Genomic DNA, 21,414 nt, shown 5'->3' with positions numbered 1-21,414 from the left:
ATTCATTCGCTTTGGGTGATGAAAGGCGATATGATCGTCCCAGTCCCTTCAATGGATTTCCTGTCGGTACTCACCCTTTTGGAGATGTTCCATGAGCCAAAGTTGAAGTAGAAGATTACAACCCTCGAAATGTTTGGCTCCCTGTTGACACCTTTCTAGGGCTCGGTATATCTCGTCAATGATCATTGGCACAAGACTGAATGGTTGTCCGACAATTCCTTCCATTAGAGTTTTGGTGACCATAGCTAGCCTGGTATGGATTCTTGCTTTCTTCATTGGAAACACTATCATCCCCAAGAAACAGAACATGAAGACAAAGACCCTTCGATGAATATGCCCCAATGATGTAAGGGCGAACTCGTCAGGATAAGTACGGTAAGATTTGTTGTGGCCGTACCTCTCGTACAAATAGTCAAAGGGAATGCACGACTCTTTTAAACATGTCAAGTCTGGATTCTTCTTTAGACCCATCATTTTGAGAAAACCTCTACCTTTGCGGTTTTCCGGCATTAACAAACCCGGCATTTCCCATGGTATTCCATCCAGTCCTCCTATTTCCTCGAGCAAGGGTGTCATCTCAATGTCTCCGAAGCGGAACAAAGACCTATCGCAATCCCAGAATAGAGTAGCAGCTTCTATGATTTTGTTGTTGGGTTGAATTTCCAAGAGAGAGGGTAGGTTCCCCAAATATTTCCGGATAAGAGTCTGATCACTGGAATGAAGATCCTTCCACCAGCTTAGCAATTTTGGGTGGATGTTGGTGACCATGCCGAATCTAGGGACTTTATGCCTCATATTTCCGCAAGACAAAAAGGTTAGGCCCTTACCCCCACCAGACTCGACTATTTAATATTAACAATTAGTATAAAAGCATTTTAGTTCTCCAAATAAATGCATAGAACGTGATAAGGTCCGTTTTGGGTTTCAAGGAAGCCCAGTGTACTTTGGACAAGGCTATCTTAAAGAGTCATTATGCGGACAACATAACTGACTCGGCTAGGTTTGACCGTGATGCATGCACAATTAAATAGAGTAAAGTTTCTATGGGGTATTAGACTGGTACCCTTGAGCGGACAACTCAAGAGGGAAAGGCGCGGAACCGTAGACTACACCGTTGATCGACTGGTTTTACCGCAAATATGTCTTTGCCGGATTTAGGGGGTGATAATATCGGAAGGGCGCAACCACTCATTATAAGCGTTGCTATGGTATTTTTGTTTGGCACGAGTGGAATATGATGTTAAAAACATGCTTATGCAATAATTAAAACAAGTTGTCATGTATTTGCACGTTACAAAAGCAATAATTACAATAATTCCTCATAATTTAAAATAGTAGTAAAGGAAAGCAGTAAAGAAATAAAGGAAAGAAAAAAAGAAACGAGTCAGTTTTTGCAGTAGGAGAAGGAACTAAATACTTAAACGGATTAAACAAATAAAGGCACATAAGAAATGTAAAGTCACAGTAACAGCTTGAAATGGTAAAAGCTTAAAAGAATCTCCCCAGCAGAGTCGCCATGCTGTCTCGCCCCCTTTTTCTTGCGAAATCGGGTTTATGACATTTGGGAAGACAACTCGTTCCCTTTTGGGAATTGGGTTTAAAGGAATTGAAGAGTCGCCACCTAATGATTTAAGTGCATTAGGACACTTTTAGAAGAGCTTGATTTTGGATAACCAGAGATAGGGTAAGGCCTTAAAATTATTCCAAGGGGAAGGTGTTAGGCATCCCTCAGAATCCACTAGTGTGGTTCCCGGCCAAGCTATTGTTGTGACTTAAGGTACAAATAACATATAGACAAGTAGGACTTCAAATAAGAGGGGATTTTTCACATAAAGGTTAGAAATAAATAAAGTTGGAAAGCATTAAAGAGAGTTGATTTTCTTAAAAGAAATGTTTTAAAAGATTTAAAAGAAACAAAGAAACAAAGGGAAGGGGGTCCTAGGTTTATTAATAATATGGATCACCCCACACAACATCCGGTAATCACTCTTACGCGTGATGTTATCGCGTGGTCATCATATCCATATCTACCCTTTCCCACCCCTTTAAGGTATTAAAGCGCGGAATGGTCTCGTTTACTTATAGCATGCTATTACCCACCCCAATCCTATCAGTCCCGGAGGTACATGGGACTACTAATCCTAAAGGGAGGAGGTGTTGGGCTTATTTGTGGTTTCAAAAGGTAAAAATGCTAAGGCGACAAACAAAAACACGTATAACAAGTTTGGGGGAGAAGCATATAAACAAACAAAAGGCTCAAACAGACCTCCTTTAAGCAAAGAAAAACACATAGTTTAGCATGTCTTACACGTACTGTTTAAGGGTATGATTAAAACATAAAAGCTGGGGCAGGCTGATTTATCACATATTTCCAGATAAGAAGTCCGGATTAGGCTTACCTGCTGGCCGTAATTGATAAAGACTGATGCAGTTTAAAACATTACCCCAAGGCTTCCCTATGTGTGGGACAAAGGCTCCTATAGACATGATATCTACTGATTACAGAAAAGGATGAAATAGATTGAATACATACTGATTAAGAGGGGTTACCAGATTATTAAACAAAAGCAAACATTAGCAAAAGTTACAGGTTCCGCAAGCATTATTACTGGTTTTAGACTCATAAGCGAGTGGAAACGTTTCAGACTTGGTTGATAGTTCCTATAGGCATGTTTTTTACGCGTTGTTGATTTTAAACACTTTTATAGATATGAAAAAAAAATGCAGAAAACCTACAACATGATATCTAGGTGTTACATTTTATAACGAACGTGACATCTGATTACATTTTTTGGTTATTAGGACCTATAGACAAGTTTGCCTAGTGAAAAGCGGGTATGCAAGAATCAGAAGGGACCTATACGCATATTTTCTACATGCGTGTGCAGAAGCTATAGACATAATATCTACATGAAAGTGCAGGATCCCTATAGTCATGGCATCTAAATGAGAATGCTGAAGTTCTTATAGACATGGTAACTAAATGAGAACGTAGAAGTCCTTATAGACATGGTAACTAAATGAGAATACATAAATGCTTATAGGCATGAAAAATGCAAAAATCTTATAGGCATGGAAACTACATGAAAAATGCAGAAATCTTATAGGCATGGTAGCTATATGAAAAATGCAGAAATCTTATAGGCATGGTAGCTATATGAAAATGCTGAGATTAGAGATTCCTATAGGCAAGTTATCTACCCTTTTTTACATGCATGGTTACCCCTCCCTTTTCACTAACCATCCCCGAAAGTTTATTACAAAGTTATTGCAGTCCAAAGAAAACAAAGAAATACATCAGAAATTGAAAATTACAACCAAGGAGAGCCTGATTCAGACTTCAAAGCCTCTCTCACTTGGGGGTGTGTCAGAGTTCCCTAAGAGCCTTACATGAACTTCGGGCAGTGCTTACACTGCAAATATATTACCAGACTAGGACATAGTGCAGTGTGGAAGAGCCAGCCCTCAAGTGTCCAAGTTCAGAGGGAACTCAGGGTCCCAAGGCAAGGCTCACAAGAGGGGGGCAGAACCTAGGAACAAAGAGAGAGTGCAAGTGCAGTATTCTGAAAGGGGAAGGGGGAAAGGGAAACAGTTCACATTGATACACATAGGGGTATGGGGAATGGGGAGATAGTAAAGGAAAGGCAACGGCAGGCTGGTGGGGCATACTCAGCAATGAGGAATGCCGGCCTACCCCATAAGCTTGTTAGAATACATTGTTTAGAAGTTAGGATCCTTTAAGGGATCAATTTCAAACCATAGACAATAACTTGCATATTGCCATGTTTTAAACTGCAACTCACAGCACATAAGGGAGATAGGGAGCAAGGGTTCATAGCAGAAACAAACAAAAAAAGATTTACATGCTAGTTTAAATATTTAATTCAGAAGTAGTAAAGTAGGCAGGGATACAAAAAGCTATAAATAAACACATTGTGATGATGCTGAAACTTAAATTAGAACATACCAGTTTCAAAGGAAACAAACAAAAAGAAAGTGCAGTAGTCTTGTGAAAGCCACAGAATAGACAAGAAGAGAGTGCTAGTAAGAGTTCAGAAGAGATTGTAAAGTAGTAGTGGAGGATTGTTAATCGTGTCTGCTTTGTGTTAAAGAGTCGTGTATTTATAGTGTGAAAGTCATGAGGAAATAAGGTAAGAAAATAATTGAAGAACTGATTGTCAATCAATTACACAAGACTCCCTTTAATTAAGGGATTCAGATTCAAACGGGTATAAACCAATTAAGGAAAGAAATTAATCAAACACTTTGTGCAAAGTAGGCAATTAGGGGTGAATACATAAGAGTTTTATTTAAAAACAGAATTTTGAAATACACGGTTGTGCAATTAAGGAAAGAGAATCAATTAATAGCCAAGAAATCAGAGGTCAGAGATTTGTTATGAATGAACCGAGTCAAAAGATGAGAAAGGTTTTTAACTTAAAGGAAATTAGAAAACATGGAAAGGGAATCAATTAGACCCATATTCAGAGGGGAGTATGGACTAATTACAGATTTAAAAACTACTTTAGAGGGAAGTTCATCATATATAAGGAGCCTACAAACACGTTAAGCATGAAAGAAGACTGTAGTGTCATTGTAAAATCAGTAGAAAATCCAGTATAGAAGAGTTTAGCAAAAGGTCAGAGTCATATGAAAACAAAGAAGTCCAAGCTCAATTAAAAGACTCGAAGTCAATCTGAAAGAATTAGGGGTTTCGAAATAAAACCCTAATTCAAGCAAACCATAAAGCAAAGATGAGAGGGCAGGCAATTGAATTGAAATCATGTTTAGAAGTTTCAGAAAAGAGCAGGCTTCTTCAGCAACAGAACTCATGAGAAAACATGATAGCAAAGTAACATGCAATCACAGTAGAAGGATCCAAAGAACATAATGGCAAATACTGATAAGAACAGTAGAAGAAGCATGGTTAAGAGGATCTTTTAGGAGAAATTCAAACAAGGTTCAGTAGAAGAAAATATAGCAAAACCTTAACAGTAGAAAAAAAATATAGGCGAAACATAGCAGCACATAGTAGAAGAAAGTACGAGAACATAGTATGGAAAACATGGTAGAAGAACATATAAGCATGGAGCATATAAAACACATTATAAAAAAGAACATACAAGAACGGAGTATAAAAACTCAGTAGAAGAGCATACAAGAACAGAACACATACAAGAACGTGGTAGATAAAACACAGGAGCACAATAGAGACAAATACACAAAAGAAAGGGGAAAGAGAGTCAGAGAAACACTTAAACATTTCTTCAGAAAACCCTAGATCGGAAAGAAAGATTTTAAAAAGTAATTTTTGAAAGAAAAGTTAGGGAAATCGTTTGAAAACTCAAAGAGAGCACAGATACCCCACAGATCTAAAGAAATCGGAGAAAACCTCGAAGGGTTAGGGTTTCAGAAGAACCCTAGAAATGAGAAAGGCTTCGAGGGGTCATCGATCTGAGTCGAAGAGGTTAGAACCAGGCTCAAACAACTATAGTACGCCGGAGCAAAGCCGGAGACGACCAGAGAACCTTGAATCGATAGAGGTCTGGGTGAAAACTTTCAAAGTCAGGCCTCGAATCTTCAGGTATCAAGCACATAGGAGCAATAGGAGGTGAATATAGGACTCTCACAGCCTGAGAAGCCATGGATTTCGGTGGGTTTCACGGGGGAAAATGATGAGAGGCGGCTAGGGTTAGGGAAGGTTCGAGAGTGTTTGAGGGAGTGAAGGGATTTAGAGGCAGCGTCTTAGGTGCGAATGATTTAGGGTTGAAGGGTTTGTGAAATTAAAAAGGAAAGAAGGGATCGTGGCCGTTGATCATTTTGATCAACGGCCCGGATTTATTGGGGACCCGGGCGGGTTGGATTAAATTGGGTCATGGGTGGGTAGTTTAGGAATTGGGCCGGCCCGATTGAGATTGAAATTGGGTTAATTGGGGTGGTCGATTTGGGCTAAAATTAAAATAAATAGGGCTAGATTTTAAATAGCTACTTTTTCTCTTTTTATTTTATAAAAATAGTAAAATGATTTCTGAAAACAAATTAAAGGTACTAAATTAATTAATAATATATAAATATTAAATTAAAAAATACTGGAATCAAATTGGTAATTATAAACGCAATTAATTCTTTAAATAGGCTAATATTGTAATTATATGCAATTTAGTTTTAAAAATACTAAATAAGTTTGTAAAAAACTGTGCAAAAATTAACTTAGCTATATTTTGGGATAAATATGAGAATAAAATAAATTACTCACCAAAATGATAATTTGAGGAATAATTATTGGTTTTTGTATTGCTAAAATAGGGCAATAAATTGATTTAAAATCCTTCAAAAAATTAGGAAGAATACTAAAACATTTGGACACATTTATATATGCATACATATGCTATTTTGAAAGGTGCTTTGCATATAAAAAATATACAAGGAAAAATTGGGTATCAACACCCACACCCCATTATATCTTGTGCATGCAAAATTACTAGCCTTTTACCCATGTACCCACTTGCTAATTACCTATTTTAATAGAAATGTTGAAATTATTGATGAGGGTACAGTTCTTACCTCTTAGGATGAAGACCTAGTAGCTTCAATTGACAATCTTCAAGGATTTGGGGCAAGGATTTAAAGAGAACTTGATGAAAATTACTCCTTCTCACTCTGGAACTCCCTCCCTCTCTCTATGTCGTGAAAAATAACAGAAAAATGGTCTATTGGGGTATTTTTAATGGGATGGGGTCGAGTTTTAAAAATTAGAAAATAGGAGCGCCGAGTCAGATCTGCGATCGCATTTGCGATCGCAAAGTAGACATGCGGTCCGCAGAATGGACCGCAAAAATGCTCCCCAAAAACTGAACACACTGCCTGGGTCTGCGGCAGAAATGCGGTCCGCATACATGTTCCGCAGTCGCATAATGCACCGCAGAACTGCCCTTTACAAAATCCCAAGAAAATTATGCGACGACTATGCGGTCCGCATATCGGTTATGCGATCGCATAATTGACCGCATAGTTGACCTCAAATTTGACCAACACACTGACTCACTTTGCGGCGACTATGCGGTCCGCATACCTGATATGCGACCGCATTCTCGGCCGCAGAATCGCACTTTTTCTGGAAAACATTATTTCTTGACTTTTTAGTACACAGATCAGTCCAAAAGGGTCCGAACCGCAAAGAATTTTACGCATCTCTAACACATATCCCTAATTTGGCACTACGAGCTTTCGGGTTTAGAGTAAAAATCTCTCACGGGCCTCACAGATGGTATGATAAGAAAGATACGCTACGTTGGTACTCGGTTAGGTAAGGCATTGAGTGCCCGTTGCGGCCCTCCGATTTGGGTCGTGACAGAGGACATACATATAAACTCTTATCAAATTTAAATTGTGGATCCTCTTCTGTCTATTCTTTTTATTTTTTTCCCCTTAAATTAAATGACATACAACAACAGGAACAACATCAACAACAACAACAATAATAATGTCGCTTAATTTTGACGAAGCTAATACAGGGCAGAAGAATGCGTGAGAAATTAGGGAGGTCAAAATTGTTTGTCTCCGGAAGAATTTTCGTATATGTTATCAATTTCTGTGCATATTCTAACATGACATCCAGATTTGGACTATTTAACTGTATGTGCCGATGCAATTTTTCTGAGTCATTGCAATTAAGAGGTAGAGTCTATCTTCATATTGTGAGGCACACCAAATTTGCTGTAATATCATGTGTGGTTAAAGGTGCAAACAATTTAACTCAGAGCATAGTGATCATCAGTTCGGATTAGCGAGATATGTAAAACGGTACAAATGACGACACACTCGAGTATTATGAGAGAACTCAACAATGGACATCGAACTTCTTATTATATCCAAGTAAGTCAAAGGAAGCAGTATATTTAATTTCCTTGCATCTGAAAGATTTGGAATCTTAAAAATTTATGAGCATAAGCGAGATTGGAATTCGGGAAATCGAAAAGTCCCAAAAACAAAAAAGGGAAACAAATTAAACCCGAGATAGAAATATACTCCATATAGATGGAAGAAAGAAGAGGAAAATGAGGAATATGACAAAGTATATGTTGTTTGAAGGTCCTTTCCTCCTTAGTCTTCAAGTGACACACTTCAATACTTCATAGGCATAAAATCATACAGCATCTCAAACGTTCAGCATCTTTTTTCAACATCTCACCTACAAATTAAATTAATGGACAAGGCAACTGAGGGATTAAAGGAGCTGTTATCACGAAACAGATTGGTAAAGTATAAGAAAGCCACTCTGTATACGATCCCGATTTTGCTATTTAATCGAGACCAGGAGATCATGTCGAGGGTCAGCCTCGCAATGGATCGGGCTATAACAGGAAGACGAGGTGTCGAGTTCAAGGATCGAGATGTCAGTTGAGACCGAGGCGAGTAGGAATCGAGGCTAAGTATGACCGACTTCAAGGGAAGTGCAATATCGGAAAGGCAAAATATCCGCAATCGATCGAAGATCACGGTGGAAATCCCGGAACAGATCGAATCAAGGGCAGTTATTTGTACCAATCATGGGATTTACTTCCATAATTAGAATTGTACCATAATTAGGATTCCTCTAGTATATAAGGGGAGTCCCCATTATTTGTAAACCACCTTACATTCACGAATATCAAAACAATATAATATTTCTTTGTTCTGTTCAACAACTTACTGCTCTTTAACTATTCTTACTCTATCAATCTCGAGGGTTCATTAGCTCGAGGGAATTGACCAAGCATTGGTTTGTTTTACATTATTGTCAATTTGCATCATTTATCTTTACGTTTATCAGTTGGTATTAGGTGAAATCACATATCCTTAAAACCACATTACAAGTTTAATTGTTACTCAATTTTTAGGGTAAACAGTTTGGCGCCCACCGTGGGCTTGGGATAATAGTGATTGCTTAATATTTTAACCTTAATAACGCACACTGCTTTTATGCTTGTCCTTGTGAGTATTTTTGATTTCAGGAATCAACATGTCGAACTCTCAAGCAGTACCCACTCATACTGATACCGGCCTTGGTCTTCATGGCCAGAATGAACACGTAGTTGCCCCGGGAAATGGAGTGCCTACAATCAATCCCGACGCACCACATGCCGTAGATCCAGTTGATGTCAGTTCTCGTGTCGCCATTATTGGAGATTTAGGCGCCGACCATGAAAATAGCGTCCGCAGAGATGCCCGGGCAGCCGATCAGAACGCACATAATGGTGAAGAAGGCGGTATTAGGCTTCGAATGATATTTGAAATGTTTCAAACTCAGCAGGCTGCAATAGCGCAACTCCAGAATCGGGCACCGAGCAGAATCGAACTCGATACATCTCAGAAAATTGTTCATAGGGTCGAACTCGTACAGGAGAAATTGAACGAGAATGAACCAGGAACTGACTCCGCCGTCATGAAGATGCTCGAGGAGCTCACTAAACGGATAGAATCGGGTTAAAAAAAATCGAGCCTAATGATAAAAAGGTAGAAACGTACAACTCACGAGTTGATCAAATATCGGGGGCACCCCCGATCCTAAAAGGTTTGGATTTGAAGAAGTTCGTGCAAAAGATTTTTCCTCAAATTGCGGCTCTGAAGCCCATTCCTAAGAAGTTCCATATGCCGAACATCCCCAAGTATAACGGACCGCTGGCCCTAATGAACACATACTTCGTACACATGCAGAATAAAGGGGAATGACTTAGAAGATGATGAGAATGAGTCCGTTTAGTTGAAAAAATTTAGGGAAACTTTATCGAAGGGGGAAATGATATGGTACCACAATTTGCCGCCAAATTCCATCGATTCTTTTGCCATGCTCGCCGATTTGTTAAGGAATACACCGGAGCAATAAAGGCCGCGACCAGGAAGTCGGACCTCTTCAATGTGAGACAAAAGGACAACGAAATTCTAAGGGAATTCGTATCTCGATTTTAGATGGAACGCATGGACCTACCCCTGGTTACCGATGATTGGGCTGTCCAAGCCTTTTCTCAGGCTTTGAACAAGCAAAGTTCGATAGCATCACGTCAACTAAAGCAGAATTTGATTGAATATCCAGCGGTGACCTGGGCCAATGTGCATAATCGATACCAATCAAAGATCAGAGTCGAGGATGATCAATTGAGAGACCCATCCGGTTCTGTTTACCAAACAGGTCTGAAGGCACGATTCAAAGAGACATCAACAGAGAGCCCCGATCAAAAATAGATCGATATCAACCATATAGCGCAGATCAAAAAACAATGGACCGAGATTTAATCCCATGCAAAATGATCGAAGGAATGATCAAGGTCAAAATTCTCAAGGGCTCATGAGTAAGAATGACTTCAATAAACACGTCGAGCCTAAGGAAGCACCATGGTTACTGGAATACAACTTCAGCATGGATGCTTCAGGTATTGTGTCAACCATTGGACGAGTCAAGGATACTAGGTGGCCTAAACCTCTACAAACCGATCCAGCTCAATGGAAGCTAAATCAAATGTGCAAGTACCATGGAACCCATGGTCACAGAACCGAAGGCTGCAGACAATTGAGGGAGGAGGTAGCTCGTTTATTCCATGAAGGTCATCTTCAAGTGTTCTTGAATGACCGAGCAAAAAGTCACTTCAGAGATAGGGATGCAAACAGGAAAAACGAACAGGAGGAACTGCAACACGTGATTCATATGATCGTCGGTGGGGTCGATATACCTCAGGGTGGGACATTTAAATGCACCAAAGTCACAATCAAAAGGGAGAAGCGTACCCGGGACTACTTACCAGAAGATACCTTATCCTTCAACGATGAGGATACAAAAGGGAACGAACAGCCTCACAACGACGCACTGGTAATATCTATCCTTATGAATAAAATTCAAGTTAAACGTGCGTTGGTTGATCCAGGTAGCTCGGCGAATATTATTCGATCGAGGGTCGTGGAACAACTAAGCCTTGAGGATGAGATCGTTCCTGCAGCTCGAGTGCTCAACGGTTTCAACATGGCAAGTGAAACCACCAAAGGGGAAATCATGTTTCCAGTAAACATGGCCGGAACTATCCCAGAAACAAAGTTCCATGTGATCGAAGGAGACATCAAGTACAATGCGCTGCTCGGAAGACCTTGGATCCATAATATGAGGGCAGTACTTCAACGCTCATTATGTATTGAAATTACCAACACCGGAAGGAGTCAAAATGGTGTACGGCGAGCAACCAGTAGCCAAAGAGATGTTTGCAATTGATCAAATATACCGATATCGGCACTAACATCAACAAAAGGACCAGAATCAAAGGAAAAACAGGATGTCAAGTAGAAACCACAGTCGCCGGCCTCGACCAGATCGTAATAGTAGGAATTTATCGAGGATGATGATTGTATGATACCTCGAAACTTCATAATCCCCGATGATTCCGATGCCACAAAGTCGACGGTCGAAGAGCTAGAGCAAGTCATACTGATCGAGCATCTGCCCGATGGAAATGTATACCTGGACACAGGGTTAACTCCCGAGCTCAGGGAAAAACTCATTAAATACCTGGGCACAGGGATCCCACCGGAGATCACCACTCATCGATTGAGTTTGGACCCGAAGTTCAGACCGGTAAAGCAAAAGAGAAGGCCACAGTCCGAGCTAAAGCATGCATTCATCAAGGATGTGGTAACCAAACTTCTCAAAATAGGATCCACACGGGAAGTAAAATATCCCGAGTGGTTAGCAAACGTAGTTATAGTCCCCAAGAAGGGGAACAAACATAGAATATGTGTAGATTACAAAGACTTAAACAAAGCATGCCCTAAGGACTCTTTTCTACTGCCAATATCGATCGCATGATTGATGCCACGGCCGGTCACGAGATCCTCAGCTTTCTCGATGCCTACTCTGGGTACAACCAAATACAAATGAACCTGAAGGATCTGGAAAAGACCTCATTTATCACCAAGTACGGTACTTATTGCTATAATTTAATGCCGTTTGGGATAAAAAATGTTGGTGCTACTTATCAACGCCTAGTATATTGAATGTTCTAAGAACAAATAGGTAAATCAATGGAGGTTTATATTGATGACATGCTTGTTAAGTACCTGCGCGTAGAGGATCATTTGACACATTTGCAGGAAACCTTCGACATACTGAGACAGTACAACATGAAGCTCAACCCGAGAAATGTGCATTCAAGGTCGGTTCAGGAAAGTTCCTTGGCTTTATGGTGTCAAGTCGGAGGATCGAGATCAATCCCGATAAATCAAGGCAATCGAGGACATCACAGTCGTGGACAGCGTTAAGGCTGTACAAAGATTAACAGGGCGGATAGGCGCTCTAGGCCGGTTCATCTCGAGGTCTTCGCATCGAAGTCACAGGTTCTTCTCACTGCTCAAAAAGAACAACAATTTCGCTTGGACCCCGAAGTGCCAGCAGGCATTGTAAGAACTAAAACGATATCTTTCGAGCCTGTCGTTGCTTCATAATCCAAAAGCGAACGAGCCGCTCTACTTATATTTGGCAGTCTCAAAAGTTGCGGTAAGTGGTGTCCTAGTTCGAGAAGAGCAAGGTACGCAATTTCCTGTTTACTATGTTCGCCGAATTTTAGGCGAAGTAGAAACCCGGTACCCACACTTAGAAAAATTAGCGCTTGCCCTAATAAGCGCCTCTAGGAAATTAAAACCGTATTTTCAATGTCACCCAATTTGTTTCGTAACACTTCTCCCTTCATAATATTTTTCACAAGCCCGAACTCTCGAGCCGATTGGAGATATGGGCCGTCGAAATTAGTGGTTACGTATCGAATACCAACCCCTAACGTCGATCAAGTACCAAATCTTTGTAGACTTCATGGCCGACTTCACGCCATCCCTCTTATTCGAGGTCGAAAAGAAACTTTTGATAAAAGCGGGTTCGTCTTCGGAGGTGTGGACCCTTTTCACAGATGGTGCTTCAAATGTGAAGGGGTCCGCTCTAGGCATCATTTTGAAGCCGCCTATGGAAAGTACAATTAGACAATCTATCAAAACCCATATGTTGACTAAGAGTGAGGCCGAATATGAGACCATGATTGCAGGTCTTGAGCTAGCTAAAAACCTCGGAACAGAGGTCATTGAGGCCAAGTATGACTCCCAACCCGTGGTTAACCAAGTCAACAAAACCTTCGAGGTTCGAGAAGATCGAATGTAGAGGTACTTCGACAAATTACAGGTAACCTTACAGTGGTTCAAAGAATGGACCCTACTACATGTACCTCGAGAGTAGAACGGTGAGGCCAATGCCCTTGCAAACTTGGGATCATCAGTCGAAGATGATGAAATTAGCTCGGGGACTGTCATACAACTTTCAAAGTCGGTAGTCGAAGAAGGCCACGCCAAGATAAACTCCACAAGCCTGACTTGGGATTGGAGGTATAAATATATCGATTATCTGAAAAATGGGAAACTCAAATCGAATCCAAAGGAATCGAGGACTCTACGAATGAAAGTTGTATGATTCACATTGGCCGAAGATGGGACATTGTACAGAAGCACGTTCGATGGCCATTGGCAATATGCTTGGGTCCGAGAGACACCGACTACGTCCTTCGATAAGTTCACGAGGGCACTTGCGGGAGCCATGCCGGTGCCAAATCACCGGTTCATAAAGTCATCAGAGAAGGGTATTATTGGGACAATATGGAAAAGGATACTTAGGAGTTCGTTCAGAAATGCTAAAAATGCCAAAGTCATGCGCTGATGATTCATCAGCCCGGGGAGCAGCTTCATTCAGTCTTATCCCCATGGCCGTTCATGAAATGGGGAATGGACATCGTCGGCCCTCTGCCATCGGCCCCAGGTAAAGCTAAGTTCATTTTATATATGACTGACTATTTCTCTAAATGGGTTGAAGCACATGCCTTTGAGAAAGTCAGAGAGAAAGAAGTTATAGACTTCATATGGGATCACATCGTATGCGGATTCGGGATACCCGCCGAGATAGTGTGCAACAACGGAAAACAATTTATCGGCGGTAAAATAACGAAGTTCCTCGAAGATCACAAAATAAAAAGGATATTATCGACGTTGTAGCATCCTAGTAGGAACGGACAGGCTGAATCAAGGAACAAAACCATCATTCAAAACCTAAAGAAAAGGTTGAACTATGCTAAGGGGAAATGGAGAGAACTTTTGCCCGAAGTGCTTTGGGAATATCGGACAACGACAAAATCCAGTATGGGGGCAACGGCGTTCTCGTTAGTATATGGCGCTGAGGCTCTGATAGTCGAAGTCGAGGAACCAAGCGTCAGGTTTCGATACACAACGAAAGAATCAAATCACGAGGCTATGAACACAAGCCTCGAATTGTTAGACGAAAAATAGGAAGCCTCCCTCGTCCGAATGGCTGCCCAGAAACAGCTAATCGAAAGATACTACAATCAAAGAGCCAATCTTTGACACTTCAAAATAGGGGACTTAGTCCTGAGGAAAGTCACCCTAAACACTCGAGATCCAAACGAGGGGAAACTCGGCCCAAATTGGGAAGGGCCATATCAGGTCCTCAGTGTCATCAGAAAAGGATCTTAAAACGTTCTTTGCAGTAGGATTATATTGATGGAATATGGCGAAGGAAACAGACGAGTGAAAATAGAGACTCAGCAAGAAAAAAAAAAGAGAAACAAAAAATAAAACGTGACTTAGTTTCAAGAAATGGGGAGGGAGATGACACTGGTTTGCTAAAATGAAGAAAGAGAAAAAGAAACCAAAAAGAAAAGAAAATGAATAAGAAAAGAGAAAAAATTAGTATTAAGTTTAATTAGTTAGAGTATCCAATAGGAAAGTGACACCTGGACAATTAAATTAGTTTAAACCTTCTTTTTTTTACCTCATGCGCATCTACCAAATGAGATACACTTTTCATGCCAGGTCATCACTCAATGGGATATTAAATTTAGTTTAGATAAGAATAGTGGGGTGTTAGGACACCCGTAAAGTTTGAGTGTGCAAATGATTTTTGCTGACAAGTTTAATGGGTACTTTATGCATTTCTCTTTTCATTAATTAATCACCAACTCTCCTTTCTCATTTTTCTGCTTCTGCTTCATCACAACAGAGCAATTCCACTCTTTATAGAGCATGCCTTCACAGTTTAAGAGAAGGAATAAACCCCTAGAGAATGGGCATATCCTGAAATTTGTATGTTGTGGCCCTGTGGATATATATTTTCTTGCATTAGGGGGGTTGGCTTTTTAATAGTAGTCAGAAAATGGGGTACCTTCTTATCCTTTACCATTCCATTTGGTGAAAGTAGCTGCTTTTAAAATATATTTTCACCATATTCCCTGTTTGCCTTGTCCATGTTTGTAGGTGATCAGCTGCAGAAAAAGGTTGCTGAAAGCTGGAGATACTGCATATGATTTTATTCCTATGAAATGTGTCGTCACTTTTAATTTCTCTTGACAGAGTTGAGACTAAGGAGGCAAATGACCTTCATAACAGCATATCCTTCGTCATATTCCTCATTTTCCTCTCCATGTTTTTTTCATCTACATTTCTACTACGTCCTGGGTTGTTCGTTTTTCCTTTTCTTATGGCTTTTCAATTTCACGAATGTCACTTTTGCTTATTATGTTCTTAAATATTTAAGATAATTCCAAGTCTTTCAGAGGTGAGGATATCAAAATTAATGCTTTCTTTGACTGACTTGGACACAGTGGCGGATCCACCTTTGGACATATGGGTGCTGAAGCACCCATTGGCTTTGGCCAAATTATATAATATATTCATAAATAATACCTAAAAATTTCAATAATTAACCATGAGCACCCACTGTGACCACGTTTGGCTATCTAGAATTTAAACTAAAATCATTGAAGCACCCACAACCTATAAATTCTGGATCTGCCACTGCTTGGACAAAACAAAAGTTCAATGACGCTTGTTGATCGAGCTTCCATCTCATATTACTCAGGTGTACTTACTGTGAACAGTAGCGAAGCTAGAAATTTTGGTATGAATATTCAAACTTTGGAGAATAAAATAAAATTTCTTTTTAATGAATGAGTGCACTGAATATTTTTCAACGTACACTATGCAACCTCCTAAAAATTCACATTAGCTAATTTGTCAACAATTGCATGATAGAACAAAAGCAAGCTTCACTAAGCGGATATAAGAGGATAATTAAAATGCTTCTTTGTCTCAACTAATTTTCTTAAAATATCACCAAATCTACATAAATTGAAGAAAAGAAAAGTTGGAATAATTAAAATCTTCCAAAAGCTACTAGTATAAAGAAGAGAACAAATTTTTTAGAAGAAAATAAGTGATTGCTATAGGTCGAGAAGATCAAAATGGTCCTTAATAAACAGTTAGCAAACAATTAGCAAATTATAGCAAATTGTTACGACGACGACATTTGTTAAATGCCGTGTTAAGTCACATAAATGTCACATAATCATTTACCAACATTTATTTGACATTTATATCAAATATCGTAAACTTCAGTGCCGGGAATTTTCCGACATTTAAATAATGTTGGCAAATAAATAGTGACATTTATCATCGACTTTTATCAAAATGTCACCTATTTAAATATAAGCTCAATAAAGTTGCGACATATAAAGAAATGTCAGCAAATATTATTCGTCATTTCTTCATACATAGAAATGTCGTAAATTATCATTGGTCAGCAGCTTTTTTTCTTTATATACGTAGAGATTAACTTTTCATACATTTCACAGTCATTCATATAATTTTGATATTACAATGTCATACACTACAAAAGATATTTGAATTAAAACAAAAGAGTACTTAGACCTTATTTTTGTAAATCTTATACCACCATTCGGTAATGGTTCTCATAGAATATGTTCAGAACAAGCGGAATGCTAACTATATATAAAGTCCAATGCCGACTACAAGAACATTGATTCACAACAGTTCGCTTAGTGAACCTCCGTACAAATTAAAGAGGCAACTGAAATCTCTATGGCAACACCCTTTGCACAAGACTGTCCTCTTGTTGACTCTAATTTTTGCATATCAACCTAACATAAATCCAATAAAATCATAAATTAGAAGTTAAAAAAGATTAGGCAACAAAAAATCAGTTAGCAGGTAACTTCTATAGAAATTATATGGAAAGTGGTATCACATGGAATGTTAGAACCTGCGCAGCTTAAGAACTTCCATCATACAAACAAAGAAGAACAATGATCTTACTTAACAAAAAGAAAAAAACAATAAGAAACTTCTAAGTCTTCCAGAAGCACAAGCCACAAATGTAAGCAAGTGATCCATAAAGTAAGAAAATACAAAAGGTGCTTGAACACACATACATCTGTTCAGTTAAAATAAATGCAACACAGAAGGAAAAGTTCGCTTTGTCGTTTTCCACTTCCTACTCCCTTTAACTATAAGCATGACATTTTAGTTGTAGAGTTTACATGATGTTCTGTTAAAATTATTTGCGTAGACTAATATCTTTCACAAGTGAACCAAAAGAATTTTTTTGATCTCATTGATATTGTGAAGAGATAACCTTTGACAAGGACGACGGCCCTTAAGTATGCTCCTAGTGGAAGTCATTTTGAGCACCTGCACGGTAATTTTGTTAGTAGTGTATTCCAGGGCTAATAGCCATGCTAGTGTGTTGATTTAGTGATAAGTAATACAAACTACATATTTATTTATCCCAATTGAAGGAGATAATCCTGTTGACTAGCCTGCAAGGTTTAGCAGGGGCGCAGCTAGCCCATCGAGTATGGGTTCGGCTGAACCCAGTCGCTTTGGTCCAATTTATGTATCTGTCTTAAAAAATTCATTGAATATGCACAAATTATTAATTTAGAACCCAGTAACTTAAAAGGATTACAACCCCGAACCCATAAACTTCAAATCCTGGCTCCGCCTCTGAGGTTTAGAACCACAATCAACACGAATTCACATGCCATATTTGGCTAATGATCATGCTAGAAAAGTCATATTTCTCATGGAGATATAAATAGTAGTAATATCCACATTCTTACTGAAAAGCAGAATGTCATCTCCTTGAGGGATCCAACATTGAAAGTCCATCATGAATAATGAGCTTATGTTGACATTGAAAGTCCTTCATGAATAATGAGCTTATGGTTATCTAGTACAACAGTTCCAAGGCTTTCTCCTCTCTAGTGGACAGAACAGAATAGCAAAAGAATCATATTAGAGATAAGTAAAAGACAAAGTTCACTAGAAATGTCATAGAAACTGCAAATACAAGTGATATAAAAATAAAAAATAAAGTAGATACAAATATTTATCCGCAAATTGATCAATTACAATACCCACTACTAGAAATTCGGCAAAAATCGACCAAGAAAAACCGACCAACTTTCGTCAGTAAAAAACTCGGCCAAAAACCGACCAAAGTTGGTCGGTTTTTCAAAATATTTTAATTTTTAATTTTTTTTTACGAAACCGACCAACTNAAAAATAACATATTTTTAATTGAGTCCTTAAATTATTCATCACTATTTGATTCAATTATCATCAATATATCTTGGTAAATAATAGATTTCTCAAAGGGCAATTGATTTGATAGTGTTAGATTGAAAATGTGGTCGTCGGAATATGTGTTTGGTGTATGTCTTATATTTAAGAAAAATCGATAAATAAACGAAAAAACCGAAAAACCGACATAAACCGAATAGAGAAAAACCGACTTAATTGGTTTGGTTTGGTTCTAATATTTGAAAAACCGACTTACTTGGTTTGGTTGCATTTTAGGGAAAAACCGATCCAAACCGAACCATGAACACCCCTAGAGGGCATGGTTTGAAGAGGGCCTATCATATACTACTATTTCTTGAATGTATAGCTGTAGTTTGATGCACTACTAGAAATTCGATAAAAACCGACCAAGAAAAACCGACCAACTTTGGTCGGTAAAAAAAACGATCAAAAACCGACCAAAGTTGGTCGGTTTTTCAAAATATTTTAATTTTTAATTTTTCTTTTACGAAACCGACCAACTTTGGTTGGTTTTCTTTGTCGCAAAAATGCGGGAAACTATTTTTGAGTCCCGCGAAATTTATTTTTCAAGAAACCGACCAACTTTGGTCGGTTTTTGCAATTAAAATAAATAAAAATTAATATTAAAAAAACCGACCAACTTTGGTCGGTAAATTCGGCCGGTCATTTTAGAAAACCGACCAACTTTGGTCAGTAATTTTATTTTTAATTAAACCGACCAACTTTGGTCGGTTATTTTCGTGCGAAAATACAATTAAAGAGTATAAATTAAAAAAAAAAAGACAATTTTAAAACAAAATGCACCAATGGTCTAGTGGTAGAATAGTATCCTGCCACAGTACACACCCCGGTTCGATTCCCAGACGGTGAATCTTTTGATTACATAATTAAAATACCGACCAACTTTTGTCGGTTTTTTCTTTTGCAATATTTTTTTTAATTTAATTTACAGACCAATGTTGGTCGGTAATTTCCGACCAACTTTGGTCGGTATATTAAAACGACCATCAAAATACCGTCCAAGCGTATTTGGTCGCATTTTGGTCGGTAATTGACCATAACCGACCAAAGTTGGTCGGTTCTTTTGGTCGGTATTTACCGGATTTCTAGTAGTGACCCCACTACCAATAACATAAGCAGAGAACTGTTAAATTCATAAATAAATCCTATCTATCACTTCTGAAAGCAATCATCAGCAACCATAACAAACTTCAATACATAATAATAAAAGAAAAGGTTACGACCATTTTACAGGCAGGAAATTTAATCCAGTTAACATAATAGAACGAAAATCAGAAGAGAAAAATTACTTACTCGCACCTTAATAACCTCGATCAGAAGTTTGAGAATTGTAGTATCTGTCATGTTTAGAGTTTTAAATCAATCTAAGAACAATCAGTAGTATATGCTAATTAAGCCCGACTATGAATTACGAGAAATTGATCCTAATGCTAGAAAGGTATATGAAGCGAATCCAAAAGAAAATGGCAAAAATTCCTAGAAGATTTCTGCGTTCATGAGAACCTTACCAATTTTATGAATGCGAGACGACGGCATCGGTTATTTGGGTTTGAGAAAAGGGAAAGTTTTGTAGGGTTTTTGAGAGAAAATTGTAGACGTCCCTATACTTAATATATTTTATGTTTAATAATTATAAATGTAAGCAAATTTTCTTCATTAGTTATAAATGTCAGTATATACCGACTAATATAGCTACATTTTAATTAAAAGTCGCAATAATTACCAAATGTCATTGATTTTACGATATTTGTAAATAAGTGTCATAAAATTAGTCTTCTTCCGACATTTATTTTACATGTCGTTGATTAAATGTCGCCGTAGCCCTCTTTCCTGTAGTGTATCTCCCATTTGTTATTTATTTTTCTCCTCCACTTAATTTTTATGAATCACAATCTACAAATAAATTGCAAATAAAAATGCATATCAACTGTAAATACATATGATTTTTCACAGTTTCATTTGCACGTCAAAAAGCTAAAAGAATGAACTGTAAATAAAAATACTTATGAATTTCATCGAATAAGTTCAAGGCCTCTTATGAAATTAAGCATCGAGTATTTTATTTCAATGTAAGTTGTACTTCTGATTTGCAGTTGATGCTTGTACGTGGCTCCTCTTTGTCTTTTGCTTTTTCTTTTTCTCCTTTTCACTTTTTGGCAGAAGAAAAAAAGTCTAATGTCAGACATTCTCGTCATTGATCACCTACCACAAAAGAGCTGAAAGCACATTGCTTTTACTTTAGGGCGTATACGTGATTATCTAAAACTAATGTCATTACCCAATTAAGTGATTATTGAATGGTTTGTATTTTCTTTTAACTTTTGATGCGTATATTGTTTCAAAAAGTGATTTTTTGGTATGACACCTTGTTAAATATTTGATTCTTTGCATTCTCATAGGATTTATTTAAACCAGTGAGTAACTAATATAACTTCTGTACCTGGTAATGTTCTACATGTTTCCTTGAATTCGCACAGCCACAAGAAGGTGGTGGTATTAGTGTTTCATACTCATCCCAGAGTTCTCTTAGTTTAGTATAGTATACTGAAACAGAGAATATGCCTTGAGTTAATGTGACAATTTCTTTGTGCAAATAACAAGCCCTAGATGCATTATCCTTATCAAATCTCTCCTTGAGATCTTCCCAAACAGTGTGTGCATCGGAGGCATAGATCACAGAGCTGATCAAACTAGGTGAAACTGTGTTCATTATCCAAGCTAGCACAATAGCATTACATCTATCCCACAATTCATGTAAACTAGCATCATATCTAGTCTTTCTACAAGTGCCTAGAACAAAGCCTAATTTATTTTTACCATGCAAAATAATTTTCATAGTTCTACTCCAAATTGAATAATGTTCTGAACCTTGAAGCTGAATAGAAATGAGTACAGAACCTTGAGTACCGGAAGGATGAATGTAAA

General features: G+C 38.3%; 1 long non-coding RNA gene across 1 annotated transcript; it reads right to left on the bottom strand.

Moving 5' to 3' along the window:
• Positions 1-16,700: 16,700 nt before the first annotated feature.
• LOC109218671 lies at positions 16,701-20,084 on the bottom strand. Its single transcript, XR_002066805.1, has 5 exons — positions 19,998-20,084; positions 19,783-19,826; positions 17,985-18,125; positions 17,498-17,553; positions 16,701-17,003 (listed from the first exon to the last, which is right to left on the bottom strand). It is a non-coding gene; the product is annotated as an uncharacterized LOC109218671 (long non-coding RNA).
• Between the last annotated feature and the right edge of the window lie 1,330 nt (positions 20,085-21,414).

The sequence above is a fragment of the Nicotiana attenuata genome, unplaced genomic scaffold (assembly GCF_001879085.1).
Source record: "Nicotiana attenuata strain UT unplaced genomic scaffold, NIATTr2, whole genome shotgun sequence".
NCBI lineage: Eukaryota > Viridiplantae > Streptophyta > Magnoliopsida > Solanales > Solanaceae > Nicotiana > Nicotiana attenuata.
Note: the sequence above shows the minus strand (reverse complement) of the source record. Positions and strands in the feature narration are given on the sequence as shown.